This window comes from Phoca vitulina, unplaced genomic scaffold (genome assembly GCF_004348235.1).
Source record: "Phoca vitulina isolate PV1807 unplaced genomic scaffold, GSC_HSeal_1.0 scaffold7, whole genome shotgun sequence".
NCBI classification, from domain to species: domain Eukaryota; kingdom Metazoa; phylum Chordata; class Mammalia; order Carnivora; family Phocidae; genus Phoca; species Phoca vitulina.
The window spans coordinates 42,206,806-42,224,859 of NW_022589710.1; the positions used below are offsets into that span (position 1 = coordinate 42,206,806).

Sequence of the window (18,054 nt, forward strand, 5' to 3'; positions counted from 1 at the left end):
CGGCAAACTGATTAACCTGCTGTTTAGTGATTTTTTTCCCTGTTGTAAGGCTTGTAACTGTGTTCTTTATCCAATTGTTTTCATACAACTTAATTTCTTAGTTGAAAAGGAGCCACTCTCTTTTCGATTGCTTCATGGTAGGCTCAGCCTTTGGATTTTGTTGCTTCCTCGTTACACAATTTACAAAGGCTGCTACTTACTGAGTACCCAATGTGCCAAGCACTTCCTGTCACACCACTGCTCATCTTTATAACAAGCCTACAAGATAGACATCAGAACTCCATGAGTGAGAGCCAAGCTGTTGAGTTCCTGTTACAAACCTTCTTACATTAACTTACATTGCAGCAGCTACTGAGTTAGGAAATGGTCTAGTGCAGTCACCTGTTGGGACTAGAGTGGTTGCAGTCATGTTTTGGCTGTGTGCATAGAATATATTTTATTGTTGGAAATGACGGAAAGCCTGTCTGCATATGATAGGGTAGCTGTAACCATCACCCTATTTGTTTTAAATACTGTCCGTGCTGATGATAGAAGCTCTCCACCCATTTCTCCAATGAAGGGCCGGTCTTGCTGGTAGAATTTTTAAGCATGGTATTTAAAAAAAAAAAAATTTGTTTTAAACACTATTCACACTGATGATAGAAGCTCTCCACCCATTTCTCCAATGAAAGGCTAATTAGTAATTTGTTTTAAACACTATCCACACTGATGATAGAAGCTCTCCACCCATTTCTCCAATGAAAGGCTGGTCTTGCTGGTAGAATTTTTAAGCATGGTGTGTAGTTTATCATCTGTCTGTGTTTTGCTGCAGTGGAGAGTCAGGGACTGTTTTTTGTATCTGCAGTGATGATCTGGATTTCCCAGAACTGGCATGTGACCCATTTAGCAGTTTCTTTTCCTGTATCTCCTATAGGGCTTTGGCCTGTCAAGGTGACCTCCACAGTGCTCAGTTAATAATAGTCATAAATACCTTTCGCTGAGCTCTACCAATGGATAGGTTCTTTGCTTAGATCATCTGATTTTATCCCCATGGAATTCCTGTGAAGTAGGTATTATCAACAGACAATAAAGCTGAGAAAGGCTAAGTGACTTGCCCAGCTGCAGACCCTTGCCTGTTTGCATTTTTCCGGGGACTTAGACATGGTTTGCACAGGCATTATACTATTTCTTTCGTTTCTCTCACCTCCTCTTGCTGGTTTCACTAAGAAAAATGAGGTGGTAGGCGAGTGGACTTTTAGGAGATGCTCAAGAGCAAGTATCTCGGACTCCTAGAGAAAATTCATGGTTAGTATATTTAATTTTCTCCCTTCCGATAGAGTCAAGCTATTGGTTGTGGTTGAATATTCTCTTTGGCCAACTGAACTTACTGAGATGTGGGAAACAACCTCATAGGAGGCTCACACCTGCTATAGAAGTTTAAGGCCCAGGGTTGCAAATGTTTCTAGTGCAAATAGCTAGACGAAATATAAATATTTATGGTTGTGGCGAAATAAATATAAATCTTCACAGAGTTTGTAATAGCCACAGAATTATTTTCTAGTAAGAACACTTTCACTTTACTTCCCAACCGAGGGCAAGACAGGAAACATGAGAAATGTCTTTTCTTTCTTTCTCATCCTGCAGCATGGGTTCTGCTGTGAAGTTGTCATCCTGTCATTGACTTCCACCTCTTGCCCTAAAATGATCATACTGTCATCAAGTCAGCATCTGCTTTGTTTTGAAATAAGTGTGGTTTAGGAGCCTGGAGGTATATTAGCAATATACAGATTTTTAAAGAGAGGTTAATAGAACTGAAGTTAATTGAAAATACAAAAATGGGTGTAAGGTCGGTCCTGGCAATCAGGTGTGCTTCTAGGAAACACACATTCAGTTGATCAAACAGAATTGAAGTCACTTAGTAAAAGCTAATTTAGTTAACTGAGGTCATGGTGGAAAACGAAAACATGTTTACTACCTTAACTTTTCTGCTGACCTGTGGGCTTTGTGTGTTTATTGAATCCAGTACACCCTTCTTTAAACTTTATGTTCAGATCATTTCTCCAAACCAAGTATTTGAGACTTTTCTTTCATGTTAAATCACTCCTTAAATTTTCTGCTTTGGTTTATTAGATAAGGATTTTTGGTGGAGTGATAACATGGCTGGGGTGGTTTTAGCTTAATCCCCTGTTTGCTTTTATATTTAGGCTTATTTAATCTTAAGAACAAAGATCAATTTTAAAGAGTATTCTTAAACTGTGGTAGCTGAGCAGGGCCATGATGTGCCCTCTAAATGGGGCATAGAGCCCTGGGGTTATTTAATGAATCCAATTTCTGGGGCACTCATTTAGAGCAAGGTGCATGAGGACCTTAGGTTTGTTCGCCATCCGGGTCTTGGTTTACCTCTGGGAAATTGTCGAGTGCAGTCACCTGTTGGGACTAGAGTATCACCTTGATAGTTCACCTTGTCTTCGGGTTGTAGATTTATCATGTTTAACTGCTTTGGTTTTTTGAAAGCTACCTTTATAATAATGATATTTAACTATGATAATCCACGTTCATTAAAGACATGCCACATTCATACCTTGGTCCACCCACCATTCATTAAGAGAGTCTGCTTCTAAATATTACCTGAATACTCATTCATTCAGCAGACACTCACTGAGCTGTTTTGTGGCGGGCCGCTGCTGTGGGTGAGGTGCTGTGCGGAGTGTGGTGCAGATGATTTAGCAGCCCTGTTCTCAAGATGCTTCCAGCTCGCTGGGGAGCTGTGGGGAAGAAGAGAGAGATGTCCAGGAGGAGACGAAGGAGATCATTTAAATGCATTGGCTTTTCTTTCCTTTTCTCTTCTTGTTGTTCTTTTTTTTTGTATTAGGAAAGCACTGCACAAGGTTTTTTTTTTGTTTTTTTTTTTAATATTTAGAAAATACCAGAAAATATGAAGAAGAAAAAAAATCCTCCATCATTTTACCACCCAATGATAACTAACCACAATTAATGTTTCCATGTTTCCTACCTTTCAAAAATGGCTTCTGAAAACAAGCAAAAGGGGCTTGAAGGTGAAATCTGATGGGGAGAAGGAAGAGGCCCCGGGAAGATGGCAGCATTTTCCACCGTGGGCATATGGCATTGGGTACAGCAGCTTTGGGGGTGGGGTGTCTGCTTTTCCTCAGGAGAAAAACATTGGGGAACAAAACCAAGAGCAGCTTTGACCTTAGGTTTCTCTGTGAATAGTTTCTAAATTGCAAGTGAGTTGTGTTCTAAAACTTTGTTTTTTGGATATATTGTCTCATTTAATTTTCAAAGCCAACTTTTGAGGAAGGAATTTCCTTCATTTTTACAGTTTAGATTTAGAACATGGGTGCAGAGGCTAAGTTGCGTTCCCATGTTACACAGTGTTTCTTGGTAAGTGGAAGTGGTACATACAGGCTTTGGGCCCTGAGACCTGGTTTCCATCCTACCACTGTGACCTCAGGAGATTCTTTAACCTCTTACCTGTTTTTGAAAAAGGGGACAGTGATGATGCTTTAATTCGCAAGGTTATTGTCAAGAAGAAATGAGATGATGTATGTCACGCCCTCCCCACAGTTTGGGTTTAGTACCAATAGATGGGAGCTCTAATTATTATTATTATTATTATTAATTTTTTATGGAGCCCAACGCAGGGCTTGAACTCATGACTTTGAGATCGAGATCGAGAGCCGGACACTCAAACTGCTGAGCCACCCAGGCGCCCTTGGGAGCGCTAATGATGATGGCAGGTGTATGGCAGCAGGGACAGGGTCTGGCATGTAACAGACGCCCAGCCCAGTCCAGTCTGTGTCACTACCCATCCTCCCTTCTTGCAAGCCCTCCCAGCTTCTCAGCCGTCCTGGTCTCTTTCCCTTGGGTTTTTAAAGACCCTGATGGAAAGATACATTTCATTTGGGTTATAATGGTGGGTTCTTGGAGCCATAAATTTCATCTCCATTACACAGGAACATCCCATCTCATCACAGTTGTCTTTGAAAGGTTATCCTGAGCATTTTCGCCCAGGCGTCAGATGGAGGAAGGCAAGGGTAGGAAAGCTAAGAGCTCAGATGAAGGAGAGGTCGGGGGCAGAGAGGGAGGAATCCACTTGGGTATCTTCCCAGCTTCATTTGGTCCCTGCCGGCCTCAGCAAGGACTGTGCTAAGGCCAAATGTGGCTGGGATTTGTAACTGAGAAGAGGTTAAAGGGCAGGACAGGTGCTTATGTATGACATACTTGGTTCTCCTTGCATAGTCATGCTTTTTCATTCACATATTCAATCAAGAGTTTGTTGAAGCTCTCCTGGGTTCAGGTCACTGTCAGTCTTTGGGACTCACAGGGCACATCCGTTCTCACGAAAGCAAGCCAAGCTGACAGACGGGTTTCAGACAATTACAAGTCACTTATTAAGTGGCAGGATGGAGAGAAGCTGGGGGAGCTTTGTCAGAATGTGTTAAAGTTATTTTTCTGTGTTTGCTTCTCCTGTTAGACCTTGAAGGCCAGGAATTGTGTCTTTTGCAATTTTGTATTCCCAGAGCCTAATCTTACATGCATCCCTGAATAAATATGTATAAGTTCAAAGCTGGCACAAGGAGAAGATAGTTTATAAATGGTGCATTTCAACTATCTGTGTATTTGTGGAAATCTCAACCCGATAAATGGAGACATCTGATAAGTCCTTGATCTATTTTTAGAAGGCTGAAGATGGAAATTGTGGCTCACTGATTCATGCTGAGAACTTTGGGTGAAAGTGGCTTCCATTTCTTCATGATGGAAGAGTCTTATGGCCTAGATTTTTAGAAGGAGATTTCACAAAGCTCAGAGAAAAGATAGGGTACCTCCAAGGCCAGCAGAACTATAAAAAGGAGTATGGTTTCATCCAGATGGGTGGGAAGCTCCAAGAAACAAAAGTTGTGATTGTAGATTCCAAATCACACTGATAAGCAAAAATGGGGCCGGCTTCTGAGAAGGCAGCGCAGCTGTTTGGGGCCATTGCAAAACAAGCCAGATTTTTAAAAAATAACAGCTTTATTGATATAAAATTCACATACCAAATTAACCCATTGAAAGTGCACAATTCACTGGTTTTTAAGATATTCACAGCTTTGTGCTACCATCACCACAGTCAGTTTGAGAACATGTTCATCACCTGAAAAAGAAACCCATGCCCTTTAGCTCTTGGGGTGCCCCCCCATAACTTCAGACCTAAGCAAGCACTAATCTCCTTGCTGTCTATAGAGTTGCCTAATCTGGTGTTTCATGTAAATGGAATCCTATAATATGTGGTCTTTTGTGCCTGGCTTCTTTAGCATGATGTTCTCAAGTATCATGCATCTGTACTTTATTATTATGACCGAGTAATATGGACATTTGGGTTGTTTTCACTTTTTGTGTGTTAAGAAGAATGCTGCTGGTCATGTGTAAGTTTTGGTGTGCACATGTTTTCATTTCTCTTGGGTGTACACCTATTAATGGAATTGCTGACTTCTGTAGTAACTCTGTTTAACCTGCCAGACTGTTTACCAAAGTAGCTGTCCCCTTTGACATTCCCACCATCGGCAGTGTGTGAAGGTTCCTGTTTGTCCACATCCTTGCCAACGCTTGTTGCTGTATTGTTTGGTGTTTTTATTTTAGCAGTCCTAATGGGTGTGGAGTGGGATCTCATTGTGGATTTGATTTGCAGCTCCTTGATGACTAATGATGTTGATCATCATTCATGCACTTTTTAAAAAAAATTTTATTTATTTATTTTTGAGAGAGAGCACGTGAGAGCAAGAACAGGAGCAGGGGAAGCAGGGGAAAAGGGCAGAGGGACAGGGAGAAGCAGACTACCCGCTGAGCAGGTTGCCCAATCTCTGGACTCTGGGATCATGACCTGAGCCGAAGGCAGATGCTTAACCAGCTGAGCCACCCAGGTGCCCCCATAGTGCATGTGTTTATTGGTCATTGTATATCTTCTTTGGAAAAATGTCTGTTCAGATCCTCTGCCCGCCCTTCCTCCCTCCTTCCCTCCCTCCCTCCCTCCTTCCCTCCCTCCCTCCCTCCCTTCCTTCCTTTTAAAGATTTTATTTATTTTATTTTATTTGAGAGAAAGAAAGAGTGCACGAGTACGCAAGCAGGGGGTATGGGAGAGGGAGAAGCAGGCTCCCTGCTCAGCAGGGAGCCCGATGTTGGGGCTCTATCCCAAGACCCTGGGATCATGACTTTAGCTGAAGGCAGATGCTTAACTGACTGAGCCACCCAGGTGCCCCTCCTCTGCCCATTTTAAAATTGAGTTGTATATTTTTTTACTGTTGAGTCTTAAGAATTGTTTATATACCCTAAATCCAAATTTTTTATCAGATACGATTTGAAAAAATTTTCTCCTTTTCTGTGGGTTGTGTTTCTACTTTCTTAGGAAGCCACATTTAAGTGGTGTATAAAAGAGGGGCACATAGTAAGCATGAAAGCAAAAGAACAGACTGAACGCCAACAAATGTTTAGAAAGGTTATATCTAGAATGACCCATGACTTGTAGGGAAAGATTTGAAATTACTACAGTAATTTAAGAAAACTTTTTTATAAGTATAATACACATCAAGTGCATCATAAAGATAGAGCTCAGTAAGTCATCAGAAAATGAATACATGTGTGTAATCACCATGCAGGGTCAAGAAAGAGAACATGACCAGCCCCAGAAGCCTTCTCATCATGCACCTTTGCCATCACTAGCCTCCTTCTTCCCCAAAGGTAACCACTCTTCACTTCTAAAACCATAGATTTGTTTTTACATATTTTTGAAATTTGTAGAAATGGGATCATAAAGGGTATTTTCATTTGTGCTTGGTTTCTTTTGTTTAACTTGTAAAATGTATCCATGTGTTCTTTGCAGCTGTAGTTCTTTTTTATTGCTCTATAGTTTTCCTTTGTATGAATATACAACTATTGATATGTTCTACTCTTGGTGGGCATTTGGGTTTCAATTTTTGATCTTTGGCTATTACATCCTTTGAGGGGCACATGGACATGCATTTCTGTTGGATATATGTCTAAGAGTGGACTTGCTGTGTTATCAAGTATGTTTGGGTTCAGCTTTAATAAAGATCAGGTATATGAAAATTAGTGTTCAGTCTATAATACAAGATGAGGAAGAAGAATGAAGCTAGACCCACTGTTTAATCTTCAAGGAGGGAGTGCAGAGTCATTCACTCCTTCTGCTATCTTCTCTAGCGAAGAAAGTGGTTTTCAGACAGAAGGGTAGAATACATAAGATGCAGTAAAGTGAGAGCGTTCTCACTCAGTTAAAGTAGGTAAAAGTCTCCAGGCTGAAATGAGTTATTTCCTAGGATACTGAAAACTCTGCAATTATTTTCGAGGAACCCATTTGGAAACTTCAAGAAATGAGAAGGTGAGAGAAGCTCCTGAAATCAGTGTTTTTGTTTTCTAAAGAAAGGGAAATGGATTAAGTTGCATGTGAATTTCTGGCAGAAATTGAGTCTAGGTTTAAACAGGTGATTGATAACACTGAGAGAAAGAGGTAGTGGTTATCTGGAACCAGCAGGGTTTCTGTCATTCCAAAAGTATTTATTGGGCTTCCAATTCCCATAGGTTCCTGGTTCTCCAGGTGCTAGAATACAAAGATGAATGTCAAGCTCCCAATTTAGGATATCAGCTTGAAGCAAGTATTCTTAGTGCATTTCCTTGCATGCATCCTTTAAATGGCTCAACTGTGGGGGAAAACAGACCCATTCTGATAAGCAAGTAATTACCAAATGTATGCAGAGTGCCTGTAAAGCTGGTTATGAGGTGCTTTGTGGCCCTGGGAAGGAGAGGGGGAGAAGAGGAAGTCTTTGAAGAGGTGACCTTGCTTCTTAAAATAGGAAGAGACCAGGGGTGAGTGGATGAGGTGGGGAGGGCAGGTACCAGCTGGTATGGGTGTAAGAGCATTTCTGCTATCCTGGGTAAAGTGATTATGAAAAGCTTTCTAGAAACAGGAAGATGTGACTGGCCGCTGATTGGCTTCACAGTGAAAATCTTTGCATATCATGCTGAGGAGTTGGGACTTTTATCTTACTGGGAGGAAAGAGCTCTGGAAAGATTTAAATATCCTGGGAGCAGACAGATCAGATTTGCATTTAAAAAGTTTGCTAATAACGTGGAAAATAAAAAGTACTAATCTGGACCTAGGGCAAGGGGGGCCTCTTACAAGAGTGAAGGTAGGGAGTACGCAGGCCAAGAGGCCAAGAAAAGGAACAGATTCTAGAGGGATTTAGGAGAGACTAAAATAAGTCATTTTGTGCTTATCTTGTGTTCTTCTTAAAAATAGATTTTAAGAAGGAGAGATAGGCTATTAGTTAAGGGATTGCTGTCTTTTGATTTCAACAAAATGTCTCATTTAACAAAATGCTGTCCTTATGAATGAGATGGAAAATGCGAACTGGGTGTTTGGTGGGTTTTGTTGCTTGTTGGAGAAGTGTACTTTAAAAATAGTAGTTTTAATGGATTTGCCTCAGCTGGGAGGGAAGCCTTTCCTACTGTGCTGTTAGACTCTACTTCTCGGGGTTACAACTTTTATCTTTTTTTGTTTTTTTTAAAGTAGGCTCCACACCCAACATGGGGCTTGGACTCACAGCCCTGAGATCAAGTCACATGCCCAAGCCAGTCAGTGGAATGGGACTCTTGATCTCAGCCCCACAACTTTTGTCTTTTACTGAGATGGTTTTATTGTTGACAGATGTCCGTGTGAAGGAAACTTAGAAAGGTAAGGTAATGTAGTTGACAGAAGCAAGGTTTTAAAACACACACGTTGAAGGAAGTGAAATTGGGGGAGGGCAGAATTTTTTTTCTTTAATATTTGAAGTGCAATATACATTAGTACTAAGTAGATATACAGTATATGTGTGGTATTAAAATTTCATGGGGGAGTGTGATTAAGGAAAATGTCTAAAAAAATCTCCTTAGGGAGCAATAGCAACAAAAGGTTGAGTAACACTGCCTTAGAAGAATTCAAGGGTTGGGGCGCCTGGCTAGCTCAGTTGGAGGAGCATGGGACTCTTGACCTTGGGGTTGTGGGTTCAAGCCCACATTGGGTGTACAGATACTTAAAAATAATACAATCTTTAAAAAAAAAAAAGAATTCAAGGGTTGGAATGGCGAGCTAGAACTTGCTGTAGGAAGAGGTGGAGAGACCCCCGAAAATGTCTACATTTAGGACCAGAAACGAAAGACCTCACTCTAAGATGTGAATACTTCTTGATTTATATGTTTATGTGGAGGAAAAAAATAGAGTTAAGTTTCTTTGTTACTTTTATTTGACCTTAAACTCAGTATGTACGAGTCCACAAGGTGGATTTTAGGAATTAGGAAATGAGTTAATGCAGCCTTAGGCTTCATTTATAAACATAGATGTTATAGAATTTAGAGTGTTAGTGTTATACTGTCCAGAACCTGATTGGGAAGTAGGAAAAATGGGAGTATCCAGCAGATGATCAGGCAGATGAGAGCTCTGAGAACCACGTGGAGAAGTATGAAGCCAGAACAGAGCAGAACTGGCTTACTGTTCAGCATACCATGGCGGCGGTAAGAATTACCGCTCAGATCCACAAGCATAATTGAATTGGGCAAGGCTGTGTACTTAATAAATGAATTAAATCAGTATATATTAAGTGCCTACTATCGATGATAGCTAGCATTGTTCTAGACACTGGAGACTCAGTAGTACATACTCAGAAAAATGGAAAAAATACTCATGCTCATGGAACTTCCAGTGTGTGGAGACAGACAATAAACAAGGTAGGTTTGTAAAATATATCTAGTATGTAAAATAGACAGCATTCGGATATTGACAAGTGCTAAAGAGAAAAAATAAGGGAGGGGGCAGAAAGGATGTGAAATCCTGGGGAGCGGTGGACATGTTCATGAAACCAGGCCAGAGAAAGCCTTATTGAGAAGGTAATTAAAAACAAAACAAAACTTTATATAATAGTGTAAAAAACATATAGAAGAATGCACAAAGTACGTGTGCGGTGGGATGATTTTTTACAAAGTGAATACATTTGTGTAATGAGCACTCAGATTAAGAATAGAATATTACTAGCCCCTGGGGCGCCTGGGTGGCTCAGTCAGTGTCTGCCTTCAGCTCAGGTCATGATCCCAGCGTCCTGGGATGGAGTCCTGAGTGGGGCTCCTGGCTCAGCGGGGAGTCTTCTTCTCCCTCTGCCCTTCCCCCTGTGCATGCTCTCTCTCACTCTTTCTCTCAAATAAATAAATACCATCCTAAAAAAAAAAAGAATGTTTCTAGCCCCTCAGGAGGCTCAGTCACCCCTTCCCAAAGTATTACCCCTTGACTACTAATTCCGTAACTTACCATTTGCCTGTTTGTGAGCTTTATATATTTTTTTTTTTTTTAAAGATTTTATTTATTTGACAGAGAGAGCACAAGCAGAGGGAGAGACAGAGAGAAGCAGGCTCCCTGCTGAGCAAGGAGCCCGATGTGGGACTAGATCCCAGGACCCTGGGATCATGACCCGGGCCGAAGGCAGCCGCTTAACCGACTGAGCCACCCAGGCACCCCTGTGAGCTTTATATTAATGCAATCATGTATAATAAATTCTTTTGTTTCTGGCTTCTTTCATTCAACATGGTGTTTGTGAGGTTCATCATGTCCTTGCAGGTGTCTGTAGTTTGTTCGTTTTTGTTGCTGTAGAGAATTCCATTGTATGATGACACGATTGTTTCCTGTCCTTGGCAAGTGAGTAGTGCTGCCTTTTCTGTGCATGTGTTTTTGGTGAAGACATTCTATAGGGGATATAATTAGAAGTGGACTTGCTGGGTCATGGGGTTTGTGTATATTGATTGTAGTAGACACTGAGAAGCAGCTTTCCAAGGTGGCTGTCCGTCAGCACCTATGGGAGCTCCACATTCTTGGCAACACTCCTGAACTGTAGCTGTTCCGGTGGGTGGTAGAGGCATTCCATCGTGGCTGTAATTTGCATTTCCCTGTGGACTAAGGCAGTTGAGGACCTTTTCATATGTTTACTGGCCATTTTGATACCACTTTTTGGGGCAGTGAAAATGTTCTGTATCTTCATTGTGGTTGTTATGGATGTGTTTTGAGAGCAGGGCTGACAGGATATGCTCACGGTCTGGACATGTGGAGGGGGAAAGAGGAGCCAAGAATGGCATTAGGTTTTATTTTATTTTTATTTTTTGCCTGAGCCACTGGAAGGAGGGGTGTTGGGATGTTGGAGATAGAGAAGGTACAGGTTACAGATATAATTTTTAAAATTTTTTGGCATTTTGAAATAAGTTAATCAGAGAGACAATTATCATATGATTTCACTCGTGGAATTTAAGAAACAAAACAGAGGATCATAGGAGAGGGGAGGGAAAAATAAAGTAAGACGAAATCAGAGAGGGACACAAACTATGAGAGACTCTTAACCATAGGGAACAAACTGAGGGTTGCTGGAGGGGAAGGGGGTGGGGGGATGGGGTAACTGGGTGATGGGCATTAAGGAGGGCACGTGATGTAATGAGCACCTGGGTGTTACATGCAACTGATGAATCACTAAACTCTACCTCTGAAATTAATAATACACTGTATGTTAATTAATTGAATGTAAATTAAAGACATTAAAATTTTCAGCATTTTATGAAGAAAGGCCATTTGAATACCAAAAGAATAGAAAGGATAAAGAGCATAAATGAATAAAGAGCAACCCTTTAAATTGGATACATTGAGCTAGCTTTATGAAATACTCATGAACAAGTTTTTTTTTCTTTCCCTCATTTCTCTGAGGACCTACAGTTGCAGGTATTGTTTTGCAGACTAGCTTTGGGAATCACTCATCGGCAGTATTACATATGTATTTTTGACTTTGATACTATTGAGTGAGCATCATATCCATCCTTAAACCTGCAATAGATTGAGGTTAGAGTCTAAATATGAGAAACCATAAAAAAACTTGAGAGTAGGCCATGTGTCATTTCTAGCCCAGAAATACTTCATTTCTTAAAAAAAAAAGAGAGAGAGAGCCAGATGCATCTCAAGGACACATATGGTGCACGTGTAATCATAGTAAAGCTCCATACTCATCTTAGTAACTTCCTTGCCTAGAGGCTCTCTGAATTATTGTTTCTAAAATTTTGTTTGGAAGAAGCCAGGCTCTGAGTTTTCTTGAGCAAGCTGATTTGCCTCGTCCTTAGGGAAGAATATAGTTATTTTTGACTTTTGTGTATTCCCATTCTCCCCACCACCAGTGTTAAAGCTAAGCGCGCTACAGAGTATTCGGGCAGCAGGAGGGGAGTGGTGCCACAGTCAGGAAGCTGGGGTGGCTCTGAGGACCTGTGACCCAGGGTGAGGTTGGCACCAACGCTAGTAGACTTGTCTGGAGTCTCTCTTGATGCGTACTTGTGCTCTCCTTTGAATTGAATACCCACTTTCTATTTGGCAGACCGTTGAGTCGCCTTCAGAATGAGTATCAGTGTCATTAATAGGTTTCAGAAGTGTGTAAGTGATCTTTTATATAAAAGTTTTGCCTTTGAGTATTACCTGAGAAATATTTGTGTGCAGTTTGGTAGTACAGAGTAATTTGATTATTCAGAGATATCAGATGTCCTTTGTAAGATTCTCCTGCCATTTCAAGTAACCGTATTACTAACAACTGATTACTTTTCTCATCTTTGTCAACTGGTTTTGTGGGACTTAATGTCTTTCTACCGAGAAGAGAATTTTAACATGCATAATCACTTCTTAGCGTTTCCAGTCTGCTTTTGGTGTTAGGTCCTAGGGTAATATTTTAGTTACCTGATGTGTCTGTGGGTTTAACATGATTATCTTGCCCTGAGGGATGGGTGAAAATAAGTGAAAAGTTCATCGCTGCTTTGTGAATTAAGTTGTGCCTTGGCACAGAGTGCTGATCATTTTGGCATTGCAACACAGCATTAGATCACCTTGTCTGCAGTTTGGGAATGTTCTCCAAGTGCTGCCTAACACTACAGGCTGCTCCATAAACTTGAGCTGGTATAGAAAATGATGTTTATTGTATCCTGTTCTCAAATATCTCGCCAAGTTACTGTCATCAGCCTCTTTATTGATAGAAAATTAGTTAGGCAAAAATCATTTTCTTCTTCTTGCATGGGAGAGGTGATGAAATTTATGAGAAAGTACATATAAGGAAAGGTTGGAAGTGTTGATTGTGGATTTGAGCCCTGGCTGGAAACAAAGAACTCTTGACTTATAGTGGAATGTTCTGTGTGTTCCTTGTGTCTTTCAATCTCAGCTCTTGTATATGGAAATAATGAAAGGAATATGTGCTACGTGAATTGGTCACGGTTTTTGGTTACAGATACTAAGATCTATTCTAGTTAGTGTAAACAAAAAGGGATTTATTAGGGGTGATAGGTAGCTTAGCAAATCGTCGGGAGGGCTGATGAAAGAGCCCGGAGGCCGAGTTTCTGGGAATGGTTGCCAGTACTGCACTGTGGGACTGGCCCTCCGAGGGACTGCTGCCCCTGCCTGGGTCGGGATGCTCCAAATCAGGAAGCCAGAGCCAGAAGCACGCCACATTGCCAGCAAAATGCGTGCCACACATCCTTCCACCCTGCTGCTTTTCCCACGTAACAGGACTCTGTTCTGAAGGAGTCCCATGCGGTGCGCCAGGTTGGTAGAATCTAATTCATAAGCCTTGCCTGTACTGTAGGGCGAAGAAGGCAGGAAACATAATTCTTCCATCCCCAGTTGGTTTATTTGCTTTCTTTTGTAATTCTGCAGCGAAAAGGTGGGCTTTACCCAGAAGGGAGCTGTTAACAGTGGTGAGAGGAAGTGTAGATTTGGGGCCTCTCTGAATAAGATGATCATCACAGCACCTTTTTGAAATAATACTGTGGTAAGAAGACTAATGGATTGCAAGTAACTTTGAAGGAAGCCTACTATTTAAAAACACACTTTTTAAAATTGGGGGTGGTGGTACGTAAAGAATATTTGAAACCCCAGCAGGTGCATGCTTGTGTTAGTTTAGGATTTCCATATTAGTCTAATGAGAGTATGTTGATAATGAAGCCAAGACAAAAATAATGTCTTTTTTTGCAAGTTCTTTTGTCCTCGGTGAACCAGTCCAGCCCCATTCTTGAGAATCTTTTGATCTGAGAAAGTTGAGGGTTTATGCATGAGTCAGGATAAATTCATTATTGTTCTCAGAAGAACAAATTAAAGTGTATGGATCTGTGACGGTGGGTTAGCATTGTTATAATTTTTCAGATATGGTTATTTACCTAACTTTTTTTCTGAAATGGACCTAGCCCTGGAAGGGGTTTGGAAATCACATGGTCCACTGCCCTGAATCTGTAGTTGAGGAAATCGAAGGCCAGGGAGTGAAGGGATTAGCTCAGGGTTAGACAGCTGGTTGTTGGTGGTGGGAGGTGGGGTTACCTCCTGATTTCACAGCTTGCCTGGTCTTTCCCTGCCAATCCCTCTGGGAAAGCATGGGTTTCTCCCCAGTGGGATGAAGCTCCAGTGCTTCCTGGGTTCTCATACTGAGATTTAAGTCCTGGTTGGGACATCTCAGTGGGTTGTTAGTTGGATAATACTGCTGTTCTTTCATGTGTCAAGTAATATTTGGAAATTTCTCTTTGACTTTTAAGGAAAATGGGTCACAGAAATAAGAATTTTGTTCAAACTAACACTTGGGGAAGAAAAAAACTGCATAATGATCATGCCTAATTGAAGATGTAAGTTTCGCTTGGTAAACTCAGCTGCAAAAACGAAGGGGGTTTACACACAGCTCTCTTCTGTTTACTCTTCTGGGCTGTTCATAAATTTGCCCATACACTGTTGTTTTGATAAGGCATTGCTATTACATGCACAGTCAGTACAAGGTAAAAATTACTAGGAAACTTTAGTTTGACTCACTTCTCAGCTCCTTCAAGTCTTTGCTCTGAGTCTTACCCTGACCCGATTAAGATTGCAATTCACCCTCCCTCCATTCAGGCCTCCATCTCCTTAGTCTACCATCCTGGCCTCTTTCTTTTCAGTACCACATACTCTCTCTCACATTGTATATGTATCTCCCATGTCATATGTCTGTATGTTATGTTTACTGGTTATGAGTACATCATATATATTATGTCTATATTATGTCCATATAGTCTCTGTGTGTCGGGTGTCTCCTCCATCAGACTACAAGCTCCGTGAAGGCAGACTTTTGTCAGTTTGTGTATCCCAGCACGAAGAATAAATAGTGCCTGCCCTGTAGGAGATAATCAGTATATGAATGAATGAACTTGACAAAAAACAACTACTCTTTAGGATTTCTACTAGTAAAATGCCAGATTCTCAATCCTAGTGTTTATTTTATTCATGAACTCACTGGGGATGGCAAAATGACCAGTTGGTATGTAAAGAAAGTAAATTATCTTAAGGCTGTGAGTTGTGTTATAAACAGTATTCTGGAACTTCCTTGCTTATTTGGCGCTAAGGAAGGAACTCGGCTTCAGGTGAAAAAAAGTCATTAAATTTTCAGATATTATCAGTGGAACAAATTCTTTAGACATTAAAATCTCGATTACTCAGTGATAAAAATGTACAGATATAGATTTGGATGGCAGCTGGTTTTAAATTTAATTGATAGAAAAGCTTTTCATTTCCAGCATTGTGGCAAATAGAGCCAGATTTCAGAGAATCAGGGTCCTGAGGCAGCAGGGGCGGGAAGAGGAAGGGATCAAGGCCTAGGGAGAGTTGGAAAAACCCTTCAACAGAGTCATCCAGATGTGAAAATGCATCTGTACACCTGCTCAGACAAGCTGGAAAACGAGACAGGGAGACCCATTTAATGCAGATAAAGTCCATAATATTCTGAAATTTTCATTTATCTAATCTGCTGGTAGCCTCCCAGTAAGTTCTGGGCCATAATGTAACTTATAAATACTCATTTTTATTATTTAAAGATGTATTTGATTTTTTAGGATTTAAGGGAAATAAAGATGATCCTTAATGTCTTAGGAAGATGTTAAGAAACCTAGAAGGTATCTTTTTTTTTTTTAATTTTTTATTGTTATGTTAATCCCCATACATTAGATCATTAGTTTTTGATGTAGTGTTCCATGATTCATTGTTTGTGCATAACACCCAGTGCTCCATGCAGAACGTGCCCTCCTCAATACCCATCACCAGGCTAACCCATCCTCCCACCCCCTCCCCTCTAGAACCCTCAGTTTGTTTTTCAGAGTCCATCGTCGAAACCTAGAAGGTATCTTAGAAATAGGCTCTGCTGGCTTTTCATGTCAGCTTAAGCCCAAAGGTTAAATGACTTGCCCAACATCGCACAACTAATTCTTGGCAGAATTGGTACTAACTTTTGTCATAAATTATAACCAAAGCATCCTTAATAAGAGAGGAGTATACAGGCCTCTTTTTGATAACCTAGGGGCGGTTATAAATTTGTTCCAAGATTTATGTTTTATCTTAAAAGTTTTAAAAATGCATGCAGATATTCCATCCTATACAAATTGCATTCTTCTCTCTTTTTTTTTTTTTTAGAAGATTTTATTTATTTGACAGAGACAGAGCAAGAGAGGGAACACAAGCAGGGGGAGTGGGAGAGGGAGAAGCAGGCTTCCCGCGGAGCAGGGAGCCCGATGTGGGGCTCGATCCCAGGACCCTGGGATCATGACCTGAGCCGAAGGCAGATGCTTAACGACTGAGCCACCCATATGCCCCACGTGCTTCTCTTTTTATGTGTATAAGCCTGCATATTTTTGTGCTGATTTGTGGAATTGTCATCTGGAATTAGAGAAAATGAACAGAATGAAAGATCACCTTACGTTATTGTCTTAGAAGTGTTAAATCAGAGTTTTAAAGAAAACCACAATGGGGGAATAAATCTACTTGATTTGCTTTGAAGTTAAATATATTATAATAGAGGAAATTAATTATAGCAAAGTGAAAATACCTTATTTAGAAAATATTTTCAACCTCAACTTGGGAAGAAAGGATTGCTATTTTTGTCAATTCAACATTCTGTGTAAGTGAAGTAAGGCATTATGCTTTGTGTTTTTTTGCTGGAGGTACAAGTTTGGAAGCGATGAGTTTTTTTTAAAAAAAGAGAGAGATGGTTTTTGTATATAATTTTGTAAGTACATTTTCCCTGAAGATTAGATCATATTTTTATGGAGAAAGACAGCCAACCCCGCCCTACCCCTTTCCCCAGCAGGGAATTACTCTAAAGGTTTTGCTTCTTAATCTTTTATGTTAATCTTTTTTTTCCCCCCCAACACATGGTTAAATGAGATTTTTATCCTGCAGCGGAGTTGTAGCTTGATTTTAATATGCTCCAAAAGATCGTTACCCCAGTTGATTAAAGAGCAGGGTGTGATAGGAAGAGTACCAGGCTGCCAGTCAGGAGATTTTGACTTCATCTTATCTGTAGGATGATGGTTTTACAGTGATAATGGGGTATTGCAACCTCTTTCAGCTCGGAGCGCTTATGATACGTATTTGCTCATAATCTGCTTAGTGCCTCATACCCGTATTTCCTAAAATTTCAAGTACAGACAGGGCGCGTATTTCAAGTTTCACTGTCTCTCCACAAAGCAGCTCTCTCGGGATGAATACTTTGGGAGCCAGTGCCCTTTGCTTTAGTCTGGCCAGTGGGTTCCCCTGTGTGACTGCGGTCGTTCTGTAAGGACCTGCTGGGCAGTCTCCGGTGGCTCTCAGAAGGCCCTTCTCCACTGAGCAGCATGAGCTCTGTGAACCTCTGAGCATTTTCGAGACAGCCTCCTAAAGCGTGAGGAGTTTTCAGATTGGGTCTGGAATCTTTAGGAACTGGACCATTGCTCCTTTTGAGCGGTTTGCCACTTAGAGGCCTTGTATTAATGTTGGAAGTAGCCATCTAAATTTTTATGGTCTTATATTTGCAGATTTTCCACAGATCGTAGGTGTGCATATGAGGAGGCCTCTGGCAGAAGGGTCTTCGTGATTGTTTTCCCATGTTAGTCTCATGTACCCAGGGTCTCTTTGTCCTTGAAGGTGTACCGTGGTGTGTGTGTTTTCAGTTGTCTGTATCACACTGGCTAGTTGACTAGCTCTAGGTG

General features: G+C 40.9%; 1 protein-coding gene across 32 annotated transcripts in view; it reads left to right on the forward strand.

The window, feature by feature from the left end:
* SIPA1L1 (signal induced proliferation associated 1 like 1) overlaps positions 1 to 18,054 on the forward strand; it is a 385,985-nt gene that overhangs the window by 12,002 nt on the left and 355,929 nt on the right. For 21 of the 32 annotated variants that reach the window (XM_032405449.1, XM_032405459.1, XM_032405458.1 and 18 more), the window contains 3 exons: positions 6,633 to 6,714; positions 7,311 to 7,372; positions 8,561 to 8,725. The exons of 9 other annotated variants lie outside the window; for them this stretch is intronic. The gene's annotated coding sequence lies outside the window, so the exon portion shown is untranslated. The remainder of the gene's footprint in view (positions 1 to 6,632; positions 6,715 to 7,310; positions 7,373 to 8,560; positions 8,726 to 18,054) is intronic. 2 more of the 32 variants (XM_032405460.1, XM_032405464.1) reach the window with 1 other exon arrangement.